Source organism: Odocoileus virginianus, chromosome 2 (genome assembly GCF_023699985.2).
Source record: "Odocoileus virginianus isolate 20LAN1187 ecotype Illinois chromosome 2, Ovbor_1.2, whole genome shotgun sequence".
Classification (NCBI taxonomy): Eukaryota; Metazoa; Chordata; class Mammalia; order Artiodactyla; family Cervidae; genus Odocoileus; species Odocoileus virginianus.
The window spans coordinates 50,938,300-50,952,093 of NC_069675.1; positions in this window are offsets into that span (position 1 = coordinate 50,938,300).

Sequence of the window (13,794 nt, forward strand, 5' to 3'; positions counted from 1 at the left end):
GCAGGAGACTCAGGTTCAATTTCTGGGTCCAGAAGATCTGCTGGAGAAGGGATAGGCTACCCATTCCAGTATTCTTGGGCTTTCTTTGTGGCTCAGCTGGTAAAGAATCTGCCTGCAATGAGGGAGACCTGGGTTCAATCCCTGGCTTGGGAAGATCCCCTGGAGAAGGGAAAGGCTACCCACTCCAGTATCCTGGCCTGGAGAATTCCATGGACTGTATAGTCCATGGGGTCACAAAGAGATGGACACAACTGAGCAACTTTCAGTTTCATTTTCTATACCATTTCCCATTATTCTATTTTTTAATCTATTTGTGTCTTTATATTAAAACTATATTCCAGGGCAAACAGTATTAACTTGGATTTTATTTCTTTAATCAATCACACAATCTCTCTTAATTACATTTAAAATGATAATCAATGTGGGTAGTTTGAATCTATCATTTGACTATATGTTTTATATTTCTAAATCTCTCTTTGGTTTCTTTGTCTTTTTGTGTCTTCTCTTGGACGAGTCTCTAATTAGTCTGGTTTATTTCTCTGTTAATCTACTAACTATAATTCTGGCTTTCTTAATGTATTTACTTTTAATTGAGTTGAGTCTTTGTTCCTGCGTGTGGGCTTTCTCTAGTTGTGGCGAGTGGGGGCTACTCTTTATTGCAGTGTGCAGGCTTCTCATCGTAGTGGCTTCTCTTGTTGTGGACTGCACACTCTACAGGTGCGAGCTTCAATTGTTGTTGCATGCAGGTTCAGTAGTTGTAGCGCACAGGCTTAGTTGTTCCATGGCATGTGGAATCATTCCATGTTCCCTGCATTAGCAGGTGTTATCTTATCCACTGTACCACCAGGGAAGTCCAACACAATTCTTTTTTTTTTTTTTTTTTTACTTTAATAGTTTCTTTAAAGTTTAATAGGCAGCATTATCTTCTCAAACTAAAAAGTGAAAATGTTAGTCGTGGCTCTCTTGAATTGCAGGTAGATTCTATACCATCTGAGCCACCAAGGAAGCCCATCTTTTCAGAGTGAACCTGTCAAATAATATTGTCAAAACTCACATATAGTTAAGAATTGTGCAATAATACACTTCCGTGTTTTACCTTTTTGTCTTTATGCTATTACTGTCAGTAGCATAACAGCATGATATGTTTTATACAGAGGTTATAAAATTCAAGCCCACTGCAATTTTTTGTTTAAATAGCTCATTATATGTTAAAGACTAAAAGTTATTACATAATTATCCATTTAAATTATTATTTACTTACTCTCATGTTTTTGTTCTTTTTTTTTTTTTTTCAATCTGGTGATAGATTCTCTGTGTATGAGTGACTACCTTTCATATATTTTGAAGTATAGATTCATTGGCTATATAAACTTCCAGCTTTTCTACATTTTAAAATCTTGTTATTTTGCCTTAATTAAAAAGACATTTTTTACTAACTGTAGAATTACTGGTTTAATATGATTTTTATTTGTTTTAAACTCTCTAAAATGTGGTTACCATACTCCATTGCTTTTTTTTTTTTTGAGATCTTTCTTTTTATATGTCAAAAAAAATTAACTTCTAATTTCCAATCTAAAATATAAAGAGTTTGGATCCTCACAAAAACAACAAAAAAAGAAGAAAAATGAGAAAACAACAACTCTTTCTAAATACATTAGAGAACTGGGGTCACAGAACAAGTGACTGAAAATTCTCAAGATAGAACACATAGGCTAACAGCAGAAACTACTGTTGGAATCAGCATCAGGTAAGGATACTTAAAGGATAGTTGACTAATTGCTGAAGACTGAATATAAACTAGTTTGAGAAATAAAATTTTACAGCAGCCTGCCTTTGGGGGCATTTCCATACATTTATGGCTTTTACCTCAAACTTGCTGTTATCGTCATTCAGTCATGTCCAACTCTTGTGACCACATGGGCTGCAGCCTGCCTGGCTTCCCTATCCTTTACCATCTCCCGGAGCTTGCTCAAACTCAGGTCCATTGAGTCGGTGATGCCATCTAACCATCTTGTCCTCTGTCATCCCCTTCTCCTCCTACCTTCAATCCTTCCCAGCATCAGGGTCTTTACCTCCAACAGTTCCAATAGACTCTGTAAAGATTGGCAGAAAATTCCCTCCTGCTTTCAGCTGGAAGAATGGAAAACTAGCTTTTGAAATAAGTCTACACATTTCTGTATTCCTTAATAAATGCTTGCCCACAAGGGAAACTATTTGAATCAACCTAACCAATGTGAAGGAATGGAAATATCCAAGTCCAGCTGCTTCCAGTGTTCCTGTCTTATCTAAGGAGTGCAATAGGGCTCCTGAATAATAATAGGTATTTACAGCTAAAAGAATCTCAAGACTCAGATGCTATGAAGTCCCTGAAAGTGAAAGTACTAGTCATTCAGTCATTTCCGACCTTTGAGACCCCATGGACTGTATCCCACCAGGTTCTTCTGTCCATGGAATTCTTCAGGCAAGAATACTGCCTAAATAGGTTGCTATTCCCTTCTCCAGGGAATCTTCCCGACCCAGTGATTGAGCTTGGATCTCCCTCATTGCAGGCAAATTCTTTACCATCTGAGACACCAGGGAAGCCCATAAAGTCCCTAAGGAAACACAAAGATGGCAGGGGAAACAAAAACTAGGTCACCAGAGAAAACTTCAGCTTCTGACACTTATAGTTACAGTGAACAACAAATAGAGTTTATCTCCCAGATAGATAAACATAAAAACACACAATAAAGATCTATTTGCCTTGTTTCCTTTTACCTGCTATATCACATCTGGCTTTCAACAACAACAAAATTACCAAGTCAAGATAAAAGGCAGAAATATAGTCTGCAGATACAGGGCATACCTCAGAACCACAGCCAGATAAGACAGAGATTTTGAAATTAATGGAACAAGAACTTAAAATAATTACAATATGTTAAAGTTTCTAATGTAAGAAGTCTATAATATCCAAGAATGTATGGATAATGTAAGTGGAGAGATGCAAACTTGAACACAGTATCATTTAAAAAAAAATAAAAAACAATGTAGCAGAAATGAAGAATACCTTTGATGGGCTCACTAGTAGATTGGCTACAGTCAGGGGAAGAAACAGTGAACTTGAAGATATAGCAATAGAAAATCCCCAAAGTGAAATGTAAAGAAAAAAAAAAAAATGGAAAAGACAGAATAGAGTATCTAGGAATGTCAGAACAATGCAAATGGTGAAACATACAAATGATGGAAATACCAGAAGAGGAAGAAAAATAAAAAGAAATATTTAGAGTAATACTGGCTAAGAACTTTCTAAAATTTTTGACAGACACAAAGCCAAGAAGCCCCAAGAACATCAAATAAGATAAATACTAAAAAATTTACATCTAGGCACTTTAAAGTCAAACTTCAGAATATCAGAGGTAAAGAAAATATTTAAAGAAGCCAGGATGGGGACAGGAGCAATAAATATCTTACCTATAGATAAAAAAGAATAAGAATTATGTCAGGCTTCTCTTCAGGCACTATTCAAGCAAGAAGAGAGTGGTGTGATGTATTAGAAGGTGAAAAGAAAAAAATTCTTAGAAATCTAGATTTGGCAAAATTGCCATTCAAAATTGAGAAAGAATAAAGGTAAAATTAAATATTTTAATTGTTTTATTCATAAATGTTCATTAGATAATAGTTTTTCAAAATAATAATTGCAATAATACTTTGGACGATTATATGTTATGATTAAGTGAAATATATGACAACTATAAGGGATGAGTGGAAGAAATTTGAAAAAAGGTCCCTAAACTAATCATGAAGTGGCATAGTTTTATTTGAAAATGGACTTAAATTAGCTGTAAATGTATATTGAAAACTGCAGGACAACCAGTAATAAAATTTTAAAAGAAGTATAAAAAGTATGCTAAGAGAAGTGAGAGATGCAAGTCACATAAAATGATCAATTGAAAACAGAGAATGCAGAAAAAAAACTGAAAAACAACAAAAACAAAAAAAGAAATAAAGACAGCAATGAAAAAAGTAATAATAAATATGATAAATATCAAGGCACCTTTATCAATAATAATTTTTAAAATAAATGGTCTTAATATGCATATAAAGACTATCAGACTGGATTAACAAAACAGACTAAAAATTGTGTGTGTTGTCTACAAGAAGCCTACTTTAATTTTAAACACAGTGACAGAAAATGTACTGCACTAACACTAATAATAAGAAATCAGGAATAGCTACATTAATTTCAGACAAAGCAGATTTTAGTGTAAGAAAAAATATCAGTTATACAGAGGGCATCACATAAAGATCAAGGGGTCAGTTCTTCAAGTAGGCATACAATTCTTAATGTGTGTGCATGCAGAAACTGTACATCAAAATGAGCGAGGAAAAAACTGATAGAACTGAAAGAAGTAGACAAATCCACTATTATAGTTGGAGACTTTAAGCCCTAATATCAGTAACTGACAGGTCAAGGACAGAAAATCATTAACTATATAGTTGAAATGAACAGCACCATCAATCAACTGAATCTAATGTAGAAGATGAAACTCCAAAACTTTGGCCACCTGATGCAAACTACTGACTCATTGGAAAAGACCCTAATGCTGGGAAAGATTGAAGGCAGGAGGAGAAGGGGATGACAGAGAATGAGATGGTTGGATGGCATCATCGACTCAATGGACATAAGTTTGAGTAAACTCTGGGAGTTGGTGATGGACAGGGAGGCCTGGCATGCTGCAGTTCATGGGGTCATAAAGAGTTGGACATGACTGAGCAACTAAACTGAACTGACATTTATAAAATACTTCACTTCACAACATCAAAATGCCTAATGTCCTTAAACTCACATAAAATATTCCCCCAAATAGACAACATCCTGAATAATGAAGCACATTATGGCATATTTAAAAGAGTAAAAATAACATAAAGAGTATTGTCAGATAACAACAGAATTAACCTAAAAATCTATAACAGAATGAAGCTAGAAGATCCCAAAATACTTGATTATGAAATGTCATACATTGGTGTAATAAATGGGTAAAGGAGGAAGTATCAAAGAAAACTTTAAAAGCATTAAAAAAAATGAAAATACAAATTTTGAAACTCTGTGTGAAATAGGAAAAGTAGACAAATAAATTCATAAGATTAAGTGCTTATATCATAAAAGATGAAAATATAAAATAAATAATCTAAACTTCGACATTTAAAAATCTGAAAATATAGAGTAAATTGAATCCAAAGTAAGCAAAAGAAAAAAAAATCAGAATAGAGATCAATTAAATTGCAACAGAAAATTAACAGAGAAAATCAATTAATTGAATTAAATCAAAAGCTAGTCATAGAAAAATGAAATAGAGTCCATAAATCCATAAAATTTAAGCCAAGATAAACAAGATAAAAAGAGAAGACACAAATGATCAGAAATGAAATCAATGTCAGCACGAATCATCTCCTGGTCATTGAAAGATAATAGAGGGATATTATAAAAAAATAAAAAACAAAAACTGCCTATCCCAAATTTTATACTTTAGATAAAATGGACCAGTTCCTTGACAGATATGACCCAATAGAATGGACACAAGAAGAAATAGATAATTCAAATAAGGCCCTAGTTATTAAAGAAATTGAAGCAACAAGTAATTACCCTCCAAATACAAAACAACCAGTCTGAACTGTTTCTCTCTGGTAGAAACTAAACAGTTAAAGAACAATATCAGTTCTCTAAAATCTTGCCCAGAAAATAGAAGCAGAGGGAATACTGTATAATATGTTCCACAAGAACAGAATTACTCTAGGGTCAAATCCAAATAAAGAAAATTACTCAGGAAGAAGATTATAGGAAAACACCTTTCATTATACATAGGTATAAGCATCCTCAATAAAATATTAGCAACTGAATCTAACAATATATAGAAAATATTATTACTGTGTCCGAGTGGAATTCATTTTAGGTATGCAAGACTGGTTTAACATTAAAAAATTGATTTATGTAACCCATCACATCAATAGGCTAAATATTAAAAAAAAAATCACATGAGGATATCAATGATGCAGAGAAAGCCTTTGAAAAATCAAATTATTTTCTCATGATAAAATATTTAGCAAATCAGGAATGAAAGAACTTCAACTAGATAAATAGCATCTACCAAAACAAAAAAAAACCACCTAGTACTAACTTTATACTTCAGGGTAAGAAACCAGTTGAATTCCACCTATAATCCTATTTAATTCAACAAGTTATGAAAATAAAAGACATAGAGACTTGGAAGAAAGAAATGAATCTGTCCTTCACAGATGACATGATTGTTTATATAAAAATATTTCCAAGGATTCACACACACACACAACAATACCTCCTGGAACTAATAAGCTGTTGCAGCAGAGATGCAGAATATAAGGTCAATATATAAAAGTCACTTGTTTCTTATATGACAGCAATGAGCAATAGAATTTGGACTTAAAAACGCAACAATTTAGAGTAGCAATAACAAAAATTATTGAAATAGATATAACTCTAACAATGGATGTACATATCACAAATATGTGTGAGGAAATCTGCAAAAGTCTGATGAAATAAATAAAAGATTTAAATAAATGGAGAGATAGTCCATGATCATGGAAACAGATACAGTATTAGAAATCTATTCTTCCTATTTGATCTGTACATCCAGTACAATATCAATCAAAATCCTAACAAGTTATTTTATGGATATTAATAAGCTAATTCCCAAGCTTATGTGGAAAAGCAAAAATTCAGAAAATCCTAGACTATAATAGACAGACTAGACAGACTCCATAAATTCAAGACTCACTATGAAGCTACAGTGATCAAGTCAAAGACAATGGTTAAAAAACAGATAAATAGATAAGTGGAACAGAATGGAGGGCCAGAAATAGAATCATACAATATAGTCATCTTATATTTGATAAAAAAGCAAAGGCAATTCTATGGAAAAAGGTTGCTGCTGCTGCTGCTAAGTCACTTCAGTCGTGTCTGACTCTGTGCGACCCCACAGACGGAAGCCCACCAGGCTCACCCGTCCCTGGGATTCTCCAGGTAACAACACTGGAGTGGGTTGCCATTGCCTTCTCCAATGCAGAAAAGTGAAAAGTGAAAGTGAAGTTGCTCAGTCATGTCTGACCCTTAGACATCCCATGGACTGCAGCCTACCAGGCTCCTCTGTCCATGGGATTTTTCAGGCAAGAGTACTGGAGTGGGTTGCCATTGCCTTCTCCATGGAAAAAGGTTAATACTATAATAATAGTAACCTTGTTAAGACTAAACAAAATATTATAAATTATCCATTCAATATTTGTTAACAAAATACCAAAGAAAAATATTTAAATATTGATTTGCCTCTTCTAGTAAGAAAAAAAAATACATATTTTGAATAGAATTCCATTGCAACATTATGATTGAGATATGGTGATGGTACTTTTTACTCTTGTGAGGTGACTTGCCATCTAAATTTTATGATAGAAAAATTGACCCAGTCTGGCATATTTGCCACTATGCAAATAAACTGAATTTTCTAGAAGTAGTCCTTTAATGCATATTAATCCCTCCTGGGCCATAATCTTGCAATTGAATTACCTTCTGGTTGATGTAGATTTGCACACAAATGGCTCACTCAGTGGACAAGGTAACAGAGAATTCAGAGAATCTGGCATCAAGTATAGTGCTATATTGAAATAAATGCATTTTAATTCTATATGCATTTGCACTCAGTATAAGTAATTTAAAATAATAAGAATACAATGCACTGCATCCTATGTTTCAGATATTTTGTTCACAGTTGTCATATATTGTCATATTTAACATAGAAAAACACCATGGGGTAGATACCATTATCAGAATTTTGTGAATTAGAACTCCAATCTAATGTAGGTTAAGCTCCAAAATCCCCCAGGAACTAGTAAGAATAAGCAGAGGAGCAAGAATTTTAACATAGATCATTATTTGCATAGTTGATGCTCACAATCACACACTACTATAATCAGTGAAAATGGTATTGAAAGAAGGTTATCAAAATAAGTGCATGTTCATCATATTAGCCTGTGAGCTACAGTCCATGGGGTTGCAAAGAATCAGACACGACTGAGCGACTAACACGACTTAGCTAGGTTTTCAATTTCATTTTATATCACAATCTGCTTGACTACCCTCATTAGACTAGACCTTACTTAGAGCCTTTTCTTCTTATGGTGAAACACAGATAGCTTAAAAAAGTAAGGCTAGCTGTGCAGCCTTTTGAAGCTTCTGTTTGTTTTCCATCGCATTGGCTAAAGTAAGTTATTGGCAAAACCCAAAATCAAAAGCAAAGTGTATGTTCTATTGTGACTATCTAGAAAGAGATGGGCTTCCCAGGTGGCTTAGTGATAAAGAATCCACCGGCCAGTGCTGGAGATGCAGGAGACTCCAGTTCATTCCCTGGAGTCGTAAAAAGTCGTAAAAAGTCAGACATGACTGAGTGCAAATGCACGTATAGCAAATATTCATCTCCTTCTGTTGTTGTGTTAGTTACTCAGTCCATGCAACCCCATGGAGTGTAGCCCACCAGGCTCCTCTATTCATGGGATTTTCCAGACAAGAATACTGGAGTAGGTTGTCATTCTCTTTTCCAGCAGATCTTCCCGACCCAGGGATCGAACCCAATTCTCCCGTGTTGTAGGCTGAGCCTTCCCTCATTTACCATCTGAGTCACCAGTGAATATTTGCTGTATACTAATCTAATTTCTTTCTCTCTCTCTCTCTCTCTCTCTCTCACACACACACACACACTACCACCACTTTTCCATGGGTATACATTGCCGATGGGTCCCATGTCCTTCCTAATCAAAAAGTCATTGCTCAACTCTAATCACTCAAACTTCTACTGTCTCCATGGCATTTAGTTGGCTTCTTTGAGTTTGAGAGTCCAGCTCTCATATTTATAATCTATTTCTAAAGAAAGAATAGATGTGACCTGCTGGGCTTAATTACCCTTACTACAGTTGAAGAAGAAACAATTTGATACCACTGGAGAGATATTAAAGACTCTAATGACTTAATTTTATAACTAAAAAAATTAAAAAGGAGTAGGGATGAAGAGAGATTCACCCTGAAGATGGAGTAATTATTTACAGAGTTATAAGATGTAATATTTTTGAGTATTTTGATGTCAAATATATCTTTTATAAGCACGAATAAGCATTTGCATATATGCTAATCTACTAGTCTATAGAGTTTGACAATGCAATCATTTCTTTGCAGGATATTGTCTTTTTGGCTCCAGACTAAGAGCTAGCCAAGTACAGTGTCATTCAAACCAAGAGATAGAGGTAATAATTTGCCCATTTATCCACTTAAGACGTTTAAGAACTGAGTTCTAAATTAATAGATAATGCCTGTATGTGTCCTTAACATGCAAATCCAGAAGGGGAAGAGTAATTTGAGGAGATTACATACTTAAGATCATAGTATGATGAGCAATCCTTTCTCGATAATAGAAATATTTGCTCTATAAAATCACTGAATGGTTTTAAAGTCACATGGCAAACTGATTTGTCTTATGAGAGTGAGAATTAATTTAGAAAAACTGTTCCTTCTCCACCACTACATGTTCTGCCTTAAAACTTATTTCTTAGTACTCAAAACAAACATTTAGGAAGATTCTGAGATGATCAGAGAAGTTCTTCGTTTTTTGTTGCCATCTGGATACAGAATCCAAAGCAACACTATCTCTTAAAAAAAAAAAAAAGCTATTCCTAGAAAACAGAGAGCTGAGGTTATATTGAGGAATGCTCTGACTTAAAGCTTACTCCTATCTCATCGTAATTCCAACCAATCTGAGGCAGGAAAGAGAAAGGAATTCTTTTCAAACTTCAGAATTCAGTTTGCACTTAGTCATCAACCACATGATATGGTATAAGTTTAATTTAAGATTTTTAAATTTTATTATTCAGAGCAAGGAAATTGCTAAGAACACTTGTCACTGGGTCTGCCATTCTCAAGATCTCTGTAAGACTATAGTAAAAGCATAGGAATCTTAGAGAATTCTGTTGTAAGGTTATTGTAATGATGAAGACAGGAAAGGATTTTGCATAGAACAGACTGAAATTTTGTTACTATCCATTTTGGAAAAAGGAAATATTAAAGTTTAAGAAATTATGAAGAAGATGAAGAGTATGGGCATATATTCATGAATATCTGAAAGGTGTCATAGGAAGTTAGAAAAAGGGATGCATCACTGTTAATACTTAAAAGAGATAGGTTTTACCTAAATTAGATTTCCTACCAAGTAGCAATTGCATACTTAAGATTTATCATTCATGAAGTTTAGGCTGACATTATAAGTTATTAAGAATAACTTGCCTTTAGAGAACAGACCTGCGGACACAGCGGGAGAAGGAGTGTGGGATGAATTGAGTAGCACTGAAACATACACATTACTATATACACTGAAAAAGAGATAGCTAGTGGGAAGTTTCTGTATAACACAAAAAGCTCAACCCAGGTCTCTGTGACAAGCTAGAGGGGTGGGATGAGGTGGGGGATGGAAAGGAGGTTCAAGAGGGAGGGGGCATATGTACACTTATGGCTGATTCACAGTGTTGTATGACAGAAACCAACACAGCATTGTAAAGCATATAAAGAAAAAATAAAAGAAGAATAACATGCCTGGGTTTGTAGCTATTTTAGAATTTCTTTCAAGTAATTGTTTTCATCAAGTAAAAGCTTCATGCTTCAATATTTATTCCCCATTGGTCTTCCTCTCTCCCACCCCTACTCCCCACACCACCACCACTTATATCTATAAAGTAGTATCACATAGTGATAATCTAAAATCCCAATTGTGGGTGAATATTACACATTAATCTCTTACTAACTGATTTTTTGATCAACAAGACAGGGCATTCTTTTCTACAGATTCAGGACATGGGGGATAGACATAAATGTTAAAATGTGTATTTAAGTATCTAAGATGCTCCCAGCATAAAGGAAAACAGGAAGGGGAAAGGACAACATGAATCAGTTCATGATTTGGTTGGAAAAACAAAAAACAAAAATGTTTCCGGGATCAGCAAGATAGAGATATAGGGATTTCTAGTACTGTCTTCTTCCAGAAATATTGAATAAATATCTGCCCATGAAAATGTCTTCAAAGGCACTAAGGATTCCAGAAGTTAGGGATTATAGCATTTGGGTGGAACACAAATAAAAGACAAAAGACACTGAAGAAAGTAGTAAAGATAGGTTTACATTACCCCTAGGGCCCCTACTCCAGACCCAGTCAGCCTAGAGTGGAAACACCTTCCACCTGACCTCACTGCAAGGACCCCAGCACCAGGCTTGTACCAGCACTACTAACTAGTGTGATGCCAGGTTCCCAACCCACACTAGCACCAGACAGGCCCCCAAAGCCCCAGGGCCCAGGTGGTCTCTTGTGGTCCTGGGCTCATAGCCTGCCCCAGTATCAGGTCCTTCATGGGGCCAGTCTCTATACTAGTGCCCACAGACCCAGGATCCTCCTTTATTTCCATACTGAGGCAGCCTCCATAGGTCCAAGTCTCTAGACTGGCTCCCAGAGATGCAGGTTCCAGGCCCATCACAGAGCTAGGGTAGTTGCCAGTGGTCTCAAGTTCCAGGTGGGCTCTCAGTAACTCAGGCTCCGAGCCTGTGCCAACACTTCCCAATCTGCCTTGTAGACCCAAATGCCATGGAGACTAAAGTAATCAGAACTGTATGGTACTGGCATAAAAACAGACACATAGGTCAGTGAAATGGATGGAGATCCTAGATACAGACTCATGCATATATGGTCAATTATTTTTGACCAAGGATTCAAAAGTATACAATAGAGAAAGGTTAGTCTCTTCAATAAATGGTGTTGGCAAAACTGAATAACCACTATTTACATCAGTCATGGAAATTAACTCAAAATGGATTAAAGACTTAAACATGAAATCTGAAATTGTTAAACTCCTAGAAGAAAACATAGGAAAAAGTTATCAACATTGCTGTCAGCAATGATTTTTCAGATATAAGACTAAAAGTATAAGCATCAAAAGCAAAAATAATGAAAGGGTTATATTCAATTAAAAGGTTTCTGCAAAGCAAAATAAACAATAGAATTAAGCCACAGCTTACTGAATGGGAGGAAATATTTGCAAATCATGTATGTGAAATATATAAGGAGCTCATATCAAATAAACAAAATAATTCAATTTAAAAATGGATAGACTTGAAGAGGCATTTTTTCCAAAGAAAACATAAAACTGGCAAACAGGTACAGGAAACAGTGCTTAGAATCACTAACAATGAGGGTAATGCAAACCAAATCCACAGGATATCACGTCATATCTGTTAGCATGGCTTTCATCAAAAAAAACAAGAGATAATAAGTTTCTGCAATGATTCAGAGAAAAGGAAACATTTATGCACTGTTGGTGGAGATGTAAATTAGTACAGGTACTCTAGGATGCAGTATGAAGGTTTCTTAAAAACCGAAAACACAACCACTATTGATCCAGCAATAACATTCTAGTTACATATCTAACGGAAATGACCTCAGGATCCAGATCTGCACCATAAAACTCACTACAGCATTAGTCACAGCAGTTAACACAGGAAAATAAGGTAACTGTTTATGTACAGATGGATGGATAAAGAAAAGGTGAAATATCTCTCTCTGTATTTATACATATATAGATAGATAGATATAGACATAAGTACACCAATGCACCCTATTCTACTATAAAAAGAAGGAAATACTGCCTTTTTGTGACAATATGGATAGACCTCAGGGCATTATGCTAAGTCAAATAAATAACATGGAGAAGTCAAATATTGGATTACCTTACTTACATATGATTCTGAGGCAGCTGAACTCACAAGTACAATGGTGGTTGTTAAGAGTCTTAGGGGTGGAGGAAATGGGGAGACAACTGACCAAAGAGTACAAACTTCCAGTCACACGATGAGAAGGTTCTTAGGATATGATGGGTGGCATAGTGACTATAGTTAATAATGTTCTCTTCAGCTGCTCAATCATGTCCAACTGTTTGAAAACGTGTGGACTGCAGCATGCCAGGCTTCCCTGTCCATCATCAGCTCCCGAAGCTTACTGAAACTCATGTCCATTAAGTCAGTGATGCCATCCAACCATCTCATCCTCTGTCGCCCCCTTCTCCTCCTACCTTCAATCTTTCCCAGCATCAGGGTCTTTTCCAATGAGTCAGTTCTTCGCATCAGGTGGCCAAAGTATTGGAGTTTCAGCTTCCACATCAGTCCTTCCAATGAATATTCAGGGCTCATTTCCTTTAGGATGGACTGATTGGATGTCTTTGCAGTCCAAGGGACTCTCAAGAGCCTTCTCCAACACCACAGTTCAAAAGCATCAATTCTTTGGTGCTCAGTTTTCTTTATAGTCCAACTCTCACATCCATGCATGACTACTGGAGAAACCATAGCTTTAACTAAACAGACATTTGTTGGCAAAGTAACGTCTCTGCTTTTTAATGTGCTATCTAGGTTGGTCTAACTTTTCTTCCAAGGAGAAAGCACTTTTCAATTTTATTAATAGCTGTTAATAGTAATTAATAGTTATTAATAGTTAATAGCATTTCATATACTCAGCAGTGGCCAAGATCATAGATCTTAAATGTGCTCACATATACATACATGCACACACACACACACAGAGGTAATTATGTGAGATAATGGAGGTGTTAATTAAACTTACTTTGGTATCCATTTCATAATATATGCAATATATCTAGTTATCATGCTGTACACCTTAAATTCACACAATGTTACATGTCAATTATATCTAC